This window comes from Notechis scutatus, chromosome 8 (assembly GCF_049901735.1).
Source record: "Notechis scutatus isolate UNSWTSFEM ecotype Mainland chromosome 8, rNotScu1.2, whole genome shotgun sequence".
Classification (NCBI taxonomy): domain Eukaryota; kingdom Metazoa; phylum Chordata; class Lepidosauria; order Squamata; family Elapidae; genus Notechis; species Notechis scutatus.
This window is the reverse complement of record NC_142016.1, coordinates 8,406,161-8,418,857: the sequence shown is the minus strand read 5'-3', so window position 1 is coordinate 8,418,857 and position 12,697 is coordinate 8,406,161. Positions and strand designations below refer to the sequence as shown.

The 12,697-nt window shown below is 39.1% G+C and overlaps 1 protein-coding gene across 2 annotated transcripts in view; it reads left to right on the top strand.

Moving 5' to 3' along the window:
- Nucleotides 1-12,697, top strand: part of LOC113420658 (protein argonaute-1) — a 79,843-nt gene that overhangs the window by 36,396 nt on the left and 30,750 nt on the right. The window lies entirely within an intron of this gene.

Here is a 12,697-nt window from a genome sequence, read left to right as displayed (position 1 = left end):
ACTAGACTAGACTAGACTAGACTAGACTAGACTAGACTAGAGAGGAGAGAAGAGAAGAGAAGAGAAGAGAAGAGAAGAGAAGAGAATTCTTTTATTGGCCAAGTGTGATTGGACACACAAGGAATTTGTCTTGGTGCAAATGCTCTCAGGGTACATAAAAAGAAAAGATACATTCGTCAAGAGTCAAGAATCATCAGGTACAACACTTAATTATAGTCATAGGGTACAATAAGCAATCAAATCATGCTAGGAAACAGTCAATATAAATCTTAAGGATACAAGCGACAAAGTTACAGTCATGCAGTCACAAGAGGGAGGGGATGGGTGATAGGAGTGATGAGAAGATTAACGGTAATAGTAGTGCAGAGTTTGTGAATAGTTGAACAGTGTTGAGGGAATTATTTTTTTAGCAGAGTGATGGCTTTCGGGAAAAAACTGTCCTTGTGTCTAGTTGTTCTGGTGTGCAGTGCTCTATAGCATCGTTTTGAGGGAAGGAGTTGAAACAGTTTATGTCCAGGATGTGAGGGGTCTGTAAATATTTTCACAGCCCTCTTTTTGACTCGTGCAGTATACAGGTCCTCAATTGAAGGCAGGTGGGTAGTAATTGTTTTTTCTGCAGTCCTAATTATCCTCTGAAGTCTGTGTCTGTCCTGTTGGGTTGCAGAACCAAACCAGACAGTTATAGAGGTGCAGATGACAGACTCAATGATTCCTCTGTGGAACTGGATCAGCAGCTCCTTGGGCAGTTTGAGCTTTCTGAGTTGGCGCAGAAAGAACATTCTTTGTTGTGCTTTTTTGATGATGTTTTTGATGTTAGGTGTCCATTTTAGGTCTTGTGATATGATTGTACCTAGAAATGTACTGTTGACACTGTGTTGTCTAGTATTGTAAGAGGTGGTAGTATGGGAGGATTATGTTTGGATATAAACACATGCTGGAGATCTTAGGGCATTCATGTGTAAGCAGTCTCTGATCTCCACAAAAGGCTGCCTTATTGCTTTCTCCTACATTTTGCCACCTGTGAATGTCATCCTTGGATGGTTGAGTCATCGGATAGTGCCAATGGTCCAAAGGAGAATGAATGGTGAAACTTCTTTGGAGAATCATGGCAAAGGATTGATTAAAGAACCAGGATCCTGTCGTATACCTATTTCTCTGGAAACCAGCCTCATTGTCTCCAGCAGAAGTGCCTTCTGAATAACAGTGTAGAACGTAGAGTTGTTGGCTTGGTTTTGCTTTAGGGTGTTGGTTGGACCTAATTGTTGTACAGATACTTCTCGACTTATGACCACAATTGACCCCAAATTTTCTGTTGCTAAGCAAGACAGTTGTTAAGTGAATTTTGCCCCATTTTATGACCTTTCTAGCCACAGCTGTGAATCACTGCAGTTGTTAATTTAGTAACATGGTGGTCAAGTGAATCTGGCTTCCCCGTTGACTTTGCTTGTGAGAGGGTCACAAAAGGGGATCAAGGGCCCCTGGGACATTGCAAACATCATAAATATCAGTCAGTTGCCAACCATCTGAATTTTGATCACTTGACTCAAATGAATCAAATGAAGCAAACAAAACATTAAAAAGTTATGCTATTTATGTAGTTACTTACCAAGCACATCTAAATTCTATTAACCAAAAATATCTTTACAATCCCCAAGGCACGTCACAACTTTTGAGCACCCTTAATGTTTGGAAATTGAAAGTTGAAAAAATTGACACAGTTGTAAGTGTGAAAAACGGTCATACGTCATTTTTTCCAGCGCCATTGTAACTTTGAACAGCCACTAAATGAACTGTTGTAAGTCAAGGACTACCGGTAGTTTCTAATCTAAGGCATGCTTGGTGACTTTTAGGATGTCATGTGAACTGCAAAGGTGATTTTTCTTTTTGTGGGGGGGGGAGGGGCGGGCGGCAGAATTTAACAATCTTGCAATCTATAGATTTATTAGGAGATAAATTTTGGAATCCCCAGCCTGCATGGTATTGGCTAGGAATTGTGAAAATTACAGTCCCAACATGCTTTGAAATAGCCTCTTGGAGAGTCCACTCCAAGTTCCTTTCCTCTTGGCATTAACCTTCGTTAAGTGTCTTCCTTCCCACGTTCACAGGGCAGCATCCTCTAAAGAAGACAGATGGCTATAATTATGGTTTCTCAGTTCCAGCATCCTATCAAACCATGACTAGCAATGTCTCCTCCAGCCATAGGCATCCATTCCTAACCACGATAATGCCAATTGATGACTGGTGCGTTGTGACATCTCAACCCAACCTTTTGCCTCTTTGCAATGCAATTTCAAAGGAATGGAATTTACATTGTGATTCATGTTTTGTCACTTCTTTCCTTGCCTTTCTGTGGGCGTTTGTGTTTCGAACCATAATTTCCATTTTTCAGCCGAGGGCCAAACAACATCACACTATAGAATTCATCTTCCAATAGAGGAGAATGTTTATAGTTCAGAGTTGAACTGGGAAGTCCTTGGTGGTCATTGATCTTGGTTGTTTTCTTCAAGGTGTTTCATTTCCCAACTACTAGCTAACTGGTGATGTTACCTAGTTGAGTAACGAAATGTCTCCAAGAACACAACCAAGTTCAGAGAGCACCAAGGACCCCCACAATTCATATTCTGTACTCAACATATAATATCCCCGGTCTTATTTCTGTTTCATCAAATGAGGTGAGAATTTTGGTCTGTTCCTTATCTGCAATCCACTTATAAAGGAGACACAATTAAATTTATCACACACAAAAATCTGTGTGTATGCTTGCTTAAACAAGTCTTTGCTGACCTGTGTTTTAGTTTATTTTTGAAATGTCAGCCTTAGAATAAACAAACAGCCCATTGCTAAATCACACACACACACACACACCCCTTGCAGAAGCTGCCTCTTTCGGTTTGGCCTCCCATTCTCTCTGTGTTGGGTCATCCTTGCTAAAGCTTGTAAATCACTTTTGATCCTTGGAGAAGCCATGCAGTGTGGGGTGAGGAAGAAAAGGTGGGGCAGGCTGGCCTCTGGGTGACCTTGGATGGGAATGCCTTTCTCATTTGATCGAGAGGGGGGAGCGGTGGATGAAAGGGCCGTGTGAGAAGCTCATGATTAGGAAGAATTTATTACAGTTTTAAATTGCCTGTCGATAATCAGACAGCATAAGAGGAAGCGATTGTTATCTCCTTTCAGGAAGTATGAGAGAGAGAGAGAGAAAGAGGGTGGTGGTGGAGGGAAGGAAGAAGAAGAAAGGGAAGACAACAAAGGGAGGGAATAAGGCAGGGGAGGGAGGGAGGGAGAGAGGAAAGGAAGAAAGGAAGATAAGAAAAGGAAGACAAGGAAGGAAGGGATGGAGAGAGGGGGAAGGAGGGAAAGAGGGAAGGAAGGAAGACAAGGAAGGAAGGAAGGAAAAGAAAGGGAAGACAAGGAAGGGAGAGGGGGAAGGGAGGAAGGAGGGAGAGAGGGAAGGAAGGAGGGAGGGAAGGAAGGAAGGAAAAGAAAGGGAAGACAAGGAAGGGAGAGAGGGAGGGAAGGGAGGATGGAGGGAGAGAGGGAAGGAAGGAAGACAAGGAAGGAAGGAAGGAAAAGAAAGGGAAGACGAAGGGAGAGAGGGAGGGAAGGGAGGATGGAGGGAGAGAGGGAAGGAAGGAAGACAAGGAAGAAAAGGAAGGAAGGAAGGAAGGAAGGAAGGAAGGAAGGAAGGAAAGAAAGGGAAGACGAAGGGATGGGAGGAAGGAGGGAGAGGGAAGGAAGGAAGACAAAAGGAAGGAAGAAATGAGGGAAGGAAGGAAGGAAAAGAAAGGGAAGACAAGGAAGGGAGGGAGGGAGAGGGGGAAGGAAGGAAGGCAAGAAAAGGAAGATGAAGGAGAGAGGGAGGGAAGGAAAGACAGAGAGAAGATGGGGAGGGAAGGAAGACAAGGGAGGAAGGAGGGAGGGAGGGAGGGAAGAAAGAAGGAAGGAAGATAGGGAGAAAGGAAGGAAGCACATTTTTCTTAGTGTTCATCTATTGTCTCTGTTCTTCTCCATCCTTTGTGTTTTTCCTCTTTCATTTGGTGCTGAGCTCTCATTCTTCAACTTTCTGGACTCCCAGCTTGCATGTTTTGCAGGCCAACAAGGTGCATGCATTATGTCTCTCATAGCACCGCATGTGGATTTGACAGCTCTAAAAATAGCCTCGGAGATGCCTGCCCTTATAACTCAGCCTTTCTCCTGCTGCTTCCTTAGCACAAATCATGTGCTTAAAGTTTGGCTATTGTTTGGCAGGCTAGTCAGAGGCCCGAGGAGCAGGGACACAGCAGAGAACGTCTTTTCTTAGTCAAGAGCTGTCCCAGGAGAACGGTCTTGCCAAGGAAATTCATCAACAACGAAGCAGAATTGGCTTTAAAAGCGGTTACGTTCAAGCCTCTTTCTTCTGGAAACAATCTCCTTTGCGAGGATGGGCTGATTGGAAGGCCAAGCTTTGGATTCACCTGACCCTCCTGCCACTGTGCCTTCTCCTTTTCACCTGGGTTTCTTTTGGAGAGGAGTAAAACCATGCAGTTGTGTTTAGCTTGCACTGATGAATACAGGGATCACTGCAGATATTCGGGCTAAAAGATCAGGTAGTGTTTTGTTCGCAGGTGCCAGCCTGGTCCTAGCTTAGCATTGGGAAAACGGAACTATGATTTTGGACAGTGGGGTTCAAAATGGCTGCTCTCTTGATCCAGCAAGCAGGTTAAGCCACGCGCTTGAGTTTCACTTGGATCAAGTAAAATCCAATGTAGGTAGGTCCTTGACTTACAGCTGTAATTGAACCCAAAATTTCTGTTGCTAAGCGAGACATTTCTTTTTTTTTTTTTAAATAAAAGTTTTATTGATTTTAACAACAAATAAAAACACATAAAACATAAAACATAACATAAGAACATCGTCATTCTTCATAAATTTACAGACAGTGTATCGGTTGGTTTATCACTCCTTTTTGTGCATCTATTTCATAGTCATCATAATAATTATGTTACATAATAACTCATATTATCAATCAACAATTATATATCCTAATATCCTTATTAAACAATCATTTGACTATAATTTAACTAATTCATGCTTAAGCGAGATAACTATAATTTAGTTAATTTATAACAAATCGTAAAATCATACCAAATCTATCTTAATATAATATTCTAAAAATATTATCAAAACCAAAATATATATATATTCTATTATTATATTGTTTTATCTAACCATTGATAAAAAGATCCCAAACTTCATAGAATTGTTTATCTTCTTGTTCTCTAATTTCAAATGTCAATCTACTCATTTCAGCACATTCCAGTATTTTCTTAATAATTTCTTCCTCTAATGGTATTTTCTCACTCTTCCAATTTCTAGCAAATACAATCCTAGCCGCTGTTAACACATTTACAATCAAATACTTTAAGTTTTTATTAAATGTATCAGGTAAGATTCCCAATAGAAAAATCTCTGGTTTCAAATCTATATGTTTTTTTGTCATTTCTTCCAACCATATGCGAATTCTAGTCCAGTATTTCCTGGCCTCCTCACAAGTCCACCACATATGGTAATATGAGCCAGGGATCTGATGACATTTCCAACACTTTTCGGATTTATTCTTGAACATTCTTGCTATTCTTGTCGGGGAAAATGCCACCTGTAAAACATCTTATACAAATTTTCTTTATATGCTACTGACATTGTCATTTTATAATTTTGAGACCACAATTTTTGCCATTTTTCTAAATCAATCCCATATCCAAAGTTCTTCCCCCAAACAATCATTGTTTCTTTGACTTGTTCTTCCTCTAATTTAATTTCCAACAAATAACTATATAGTTTTTTAATCACTTTTTCATCAGCACCTGTCAAAATCCCATCTAAATCAGTCAATTTATCATAAAATCCTTCTGTTTTAGAATCTTTAAGATACCTTGAGTGTATTTGCGCATATGAAAACCAATTCATCTTTATATCTTGTTCTTCTAGCTTTTGCATTGTTTTAAGTTCACCCTTTTCATCCAGTATTTCCCCATATCTAACTGTTTGTTCCTTCTTATAAATTATGGGATAGGAAAAAGCTTCAATAGTTGATACTATTGGAATTTTCAAATAACATTGTTTCTTAATTTTCTCCCAATTCAACCATAACGATTCCCGTATATAGTGCCTTCTGAAATAACCCTGCGATTTAGTTCCCTTATACCATAAAAAAGCATGCCAACCCAATAATAAATCATGTCCTTCCAATGCCAGTAATCTAGACTTTCTTAACGTTATCCATTCTTTAACCCACATTAAATTTGCAGCTTGATAATACAACTCCCAATTAGGAAGGCCAAATCCTCCTCTAATTCTAGCATCCTGTAAAAGTTTTAGTTTTATTCTCGGTTTCTTACCTTGCCATATATACTTCAACACCATTTTATTTAATTCATCAAAATAGTCTTTACCAAGCCTAATTGGTATTGTTTGAAACAAATATAAAATTCTGGGTAAAATATTCATTTTAATTGTTGAGATTCTACCTATCAAAGATAATTGTAGATTTTCCCATTTTTTCAAGTCAGATGCTATCTGCTGTTTAAATTTAATATAATTATTCTCTTTCAGTGTAGTACATCTTGACGTCAAAATTATCCCCAAGTATTTAACTTTATTCGTAACTTGAATTTTCAATAAGTCTGCCAACTCTTCTCTTTGCCTTAATAACATATTTTTGTCAGAATCTTTGTTTTGTCTTTATTTATTTTCAAGCCAGCCATCTCACCATACGTCTCTATCTTTTCCAGTAGTTTTAAAGCTGTCTCTAGAGGGTCTTCCAGAATAAAGACCAAATCGTCCGCAAAGGCTTGCAATTTAAATTCCTCCTTTTTAACTTTCATTCCTTTTATATTTGTATCCTCTCTAATATTTCTATTTAATACTTCCAAAGTCAATACAAATAACAAAGGGGATAGTGGACATCCTTGTCTTGTGCCTTTTTAATATTGATAGTGTCTGTAAATTCTCCATCTATCATCACTTTTGCTGTTTGCTTATGATATATAGCTTCTATTGCTTGAATAAATTTTCTAGCAAAACCCATCTGTTCCAATAATAATAACATAAATCTCCAATTCACGTTATCAAATGCCTTTTGAGCATCTAAAAATATCAAAGCCATTTGCTTTTCAGGGTGTGCCTCATAATATTCCAAAGTGTCCAAAATTACTCTCATGTTGTCTTTAATTTGTCTCTTTGGTAGAAATCCATTCTGATCAGAATGAATAAAATTATTTAAGTATTTTTAAGCCTTTCTGCCAAAATTGAAGCAAATATTTTATAATCTGCATTCAATAAAGAAATAGGTCTATAATTCTTAATTTGTAATGGGTCAGTCCCTTCTTTTGGAATAAGCGTAATATAAGCTTCTGACCATGTTTTAGGTATCTTCTTATTTATCATAACTTCATTCATAATTTCTAACAATGAAATACTCAATGATTCTTGTAATGTTTTATAAAATTCTGCCGGGAAACCATCTGGTCCTGGTGCTTTCCCGTTATTCTGTCTATTAAGTGCTTCAGTTAATTCCATCATTGTTATAGGATTTTCCAACATTTTCCCAGTTTCATCAGATATCTTGGGTAGGTTGGCATTTTGTAAATACTGTTTAATTTTCCCCTCATCAAAATCCTCCTGCTTATATAATTGTGCATAAAAATCTCGAATAATTCTCTTTTTCTCCTTATTACCATGACAGACTAGACCCTGTTCATCCATTAACTGTAGTATTCTCCTTGATTCTTTCTCTTTTCTCAGTTTGTATGCTAACCATCTACCTGGCCTGTTTGCATCCTCAAAATAGTTCTGTTTAGCACTTCTAATTTTTTGCGCCAATTCTTCTTTCTCTGTTTGATCCATTTTATGTTTAATTATGTCCATTTTAAATTTAATATCTTTTTTCTGTGGCATTCTCTGTAATTCTTTTTTCCAATTTTTTATAATCATCTTCTAAAGTTTTAATCATTTGCCTCTTTCTAATATTTTTTTTCTTTGTGTATTCCATTATCAATCCTCTTGCATATGTCTTCATTGTGTCCCAAACATTCTGTATTGAAGTATCTTCTTTTCTGTTTTCATTAAAAAAGAAGGCCAGTTCTTTTTCCATCCACTGTGTAAAATCTTTTTCCTTTAAAATAGTATTATTTAATGTCCATCTAGATCTTCTTTTTTGTCCTTTCCATTTAATTGTCATTGGGTTATGATCTGCCCATGTACTTGTTTCAATATTTATTTCTTGAATATTAGATAATAATTCTGTTGACGTCCACATCATATCTATTCTGGACCATGAGACATTTCTTAAGTGAGTTTTGCCCCATTTTACGACTTTTCTTGGCCCATTTGTTAAGTCAGAGGTCTCCAAACTTGGCAACTTCAGACTTGTGGACTTCAGCTCCCAGAATTCCTCAGCCAGCCATGTTGGCTGGGGAATTCTGGGAGTTGAAGTTCACAAGTCTCAAAAGTTGCCAAGTTTGGAGAGCCCTACTTTAAATACAACATTGATGGTTGAAAAAACTTCTCTTGATGTCCACCGTCATCCTGTTACTCTCTCTCTCTCTCTCTCTCTCTCTCTCTGTGTGTGTGTGTGTGTGTGTGTGTGTGTGTGTGTGTATAATCATAAATAGTTGCCAAGTGTCTGAATTTTAATCATATGACCATGGGGATGCTGCAACGGTCATAAGTGTGAAAAACAAGTCACAAGTCACTTTTTTCAGTGACCTAAGTTCAAATGGTCACTACATGAACCCTTGTACCGTTTTTACCTATTTAGGTAGTCCTCAACTTAAGAACAGAATTGGGACCAGCATTTCAGTGGCTAAACAGAACGATTGTGAAGTGAATCAAGTCTGATTTTACAACATTTTTTTTTTTAACCACAATTGTTTAGGCAGATCATGATAGGTTTTAAGTGAATCGCCCTCAAGTTTAGAGCATTAAGGCTTCTCCCATTAGCTTTGCTTGTTGGAAGCCAGTGGGGAAAGCCACAGATTGGGATCAGGATGCCCTGGGATGCTGCATCTGTCAGGAATTGTTGCCAGAGGCCTAAATGTTGGTCACATAACCAAAAGGTTGCTGCTAAATGCAGGGACAAGTCCTAAGGCTGAGGGTGAAGGTTCGTTCTCCAAGCTTGTGGGTTGGTTTCCAAACATTTCATTACCAGACTAGGTAACCTCTTCAGTAGAGTTTAGGAGGTGGCAGTCACACAGTGGTGGGATTCAATTTCTTTTACGACCGTTCTGTGGGTGTGGCTTGATGGGCTGGGCGTGGCTTGGTGGGCGTGGCAGGGGAAGGATATACTGCAAAATCCCCATTCCCTCCCCACCCCACTAACCTGCTTTCCAGCTCCGTTCTCTTGTGCAGAGCAACCAAAGAAGACCCAGCCGATCAGCTGGGACTTGGGAGGCAGAGAATAGATGGGGTTGGCGGGGCCAGTCAGAGGCGGGATTTGCCGGTTCTCCGAACTACTCAAAATTTCCGCTACCAGTTCTCCAGAACTGGTCAGAACCTGCTGAAGACCAACTTTGTGTCAGTGTTATTGTTCTTCTGTTTATAAGGGCTTCGAGGGTGGGTGTGTCAAGTTGGGGACTTGTGATGGGTCAGGTATGAGTCATTGGTGAGAGTCCGATGATGGGGAAGTCGTAACTCTGTTTTCAGTGCCCTTGTAACTTAGAATGTTTGCTAAATCAATGGTTGTAAGTCGAGGACTACCTGTATTTGATTTAATAGTGTAAAACAAGCTGGGAAATAACAGCTTTCCTCCACTGGCCTGAATATATTAACATGTGTAGGAACATTAATGCAAAAATAATGTTTGACTTTGTGATCCTTTTATAAAACATGCATGTGTCACCTCTTGTAGATGGGCGTTGTAAAATTAATAATTTAGTTAAAAGTATTTTTTAAAAACCTAAAAGTTATAGAGCAGAGGCAGCATTTTTTTCACAATTTCCTCAGGAATACAGGTAGTCCTTAGTTAAAGACCACCCATTCAGCACTGTTCTAAGTTATGATGACACTGAATGAGTGATGGTTATGACTACTCTTTGGAGATCTAGATATTTCCCAGCATCCATGTGGTCATGCAGCCATGATTAGTTTAATTTAATTTACTTTATGGTCATTGCACCTGGTACAACAAAATTAAATGCCATCTTCAATGTACATTATAACTATAAAAAATAAAAAAAACAAAGATACATCCTTTGGATTCTATACAATTGAATTGAAAACCCCTGATATTGCATAATATTGCACTATACAGTAGAATTCAATAGAGTTACTGCCCTGGGATAGAAGCTGTTTTTCAGCCTATTTGTCCTTGTTTTTATTGTCCTGTACTGTCTGCCAGATGGTAATAGTTCAAAAAAGGGTTCCCGGGATGAGATGGATCTTTGAGAATGTTTTGAACTTTCTTAAGGCAGCGGGAGCTATAACGCTCTTCCAAAAAGGGGAGAGGGCAACCAATGATCCTCTGAGCCATGATGTTAACCCTCTGGAGCGCTTTCCTATCTGCCACTGTGCAATTGGCAAACCATACACAGGTGCAGTATGTCAAATTAATTAGGGTGCCTGGAACTAGCCCCACAGTCATGTGATTGCCATTTGCCATCTTCCCACCAGCTTCTAAGATTTATTGCTCAAGCCTTTATACAAGAATCTAGTCAATTAAAGTTCAGTGCCAGATAAGGGTGAATGGAATGTTTGTGGGAATGTAAGGAGTCCACGCTGATGACTCGCTTAACTCTGCCCACCAGCTTTGCCGGTTCTTTTCCTACAACTTTCCCCACAAAGGCCATGCTACTAAATTTGTTATCTTGAGTAACATTTCTCTGAGAGTTTATAGGCAGTTTGAAGGCGGATGTCGAAAGGTGAGGGCTTATGATTAACACACACAATTTTGAGGATTAGCAGTAGCAGGAAAGAAACTTTCCTTTCTTTCTTTACCATGACAGCTGTGGTTTCTTTTTTAACGGGCATTTTAAAAAGGACAATAGAGACCAGCAAAGATCTGAAGACATTACCAAATCTGTAATGAAAATGAACACAAAGGAGATACAGGGAGTCCTTGACTTATAACACTTTATTTAGTGACCGTTCAAAGTTACAACGGCACTGAAGAAAATGACTTATGACCATGGCAGCATTCCCCTGATCACGTGATTTACATTTGGATGCTTGCCAACTGATTCACATTTAGGATGGTTGCAGTGTCCTGGGGTCACGTGATCCCCTTTGGCGACTTTCTGACAAGCAAAGACAGTAGGGAAGGCAGATTCACTCAACAACCATGTCACTAATTAAACAACTGCAGTGATTCGCTTAACAAATGTGCCAAGAAAAATGGTAAAATGGGGCAAAACTCACTTCTCACTTAACAACATAAATTTTGGGCTCAATTGCAGTTGTAAGTTGAGGACTACCTGTACTTTCACCTTGTATTAAATAGGCGCTCCAAATCTAGATGAGCTACAGGGGCAGCCCTTCAAGCGTGGTCTATTTACAGCTCCTAGCTCCCTCAACATTGGTGAAACATTCATCAACACCTGGAAAGCATGATTGGTCTACATTTCATCCACACTGATGGTTTTAGAGGACAGGTAGCCCTCAATTTAACGACTACAATTGTGACCGGAGTTTCTGTTTTTAAGCAAGGCAATTAATTGAGTCACGGTCATTTTTACAAATTTTTTACCATGGTTGTTAATCTAACCATTGCAGTTTTTAAGTGAATCATGTGGTCATTAAGTGAATCTGACTCCCCCCCTCCCCCATTGACTTTGCTTGCTGGAATCCAGCTGGGAAGGTTGCAATGACAGCCTCATGATCCTGGGATGCTACAACTGTTACGTACCAGTCGCCATCCAAATTTTGATTGTGTGACCATGAGAATGCTGTGTTGGTTGTAAGCGTGAGGACCGGTTGTAAGTCACTTTATTCAGTGCCATTGTAACTTTGAATTAACAAATGGTTTTAAGTCAAGGACTATCTATAGAGTCTTCGCCATTGCTAACAAGGATTGAAGCTAAACCTTTTGTATGCAAAACAGCGTTTGCAACGGAGGTAGAGTTTCGTTTCACTTCTGCCTTATCCACGGGTAACTTACAACTAATCCAATTTTCTGAGTCATGCAATACGCTCAATTATAAACTAATTACATCAGCCCAGTTTGTTTTTGAAAAAAACAAAACTAAAATGTGGCTTGAACACTGCTAGCCAAGCTTGATTTTTTTCGGATGTTGTGGATCATGGACATGGATCAAGAAGAAAAAGGGAGTGATGTCGTTTTCTCCAGAAATGCTTTATAGGAGAATCAACATCAGATGGCATTTCATTTCAATAAACTTAAGGGAAAATCCAGTTGACATGGAAAAAAAGAGGTTAACAAAACAATAAACACAAAAATAAGAATAGCCCTCCTGTGTTACATCAAACCGTAGTCATAATCGTCCTGTATTTTGATTCGCATTGTACCAACTGGATGCTTCTGGAGTTCTCGTAGGTCAGAGGTGGGGTAAGTAGGAGATTTGATGCACACACAGCAATAACATTTAGACGAGAATAGAATGGAATAGAATAGAATTCTTTATTGGCCACACTTTGCAGCATTCTCTGAACAGTGACAAATATCAGCATGGTGCCTCCAACAATCTGGGTCCTCATTTCATCAACCATG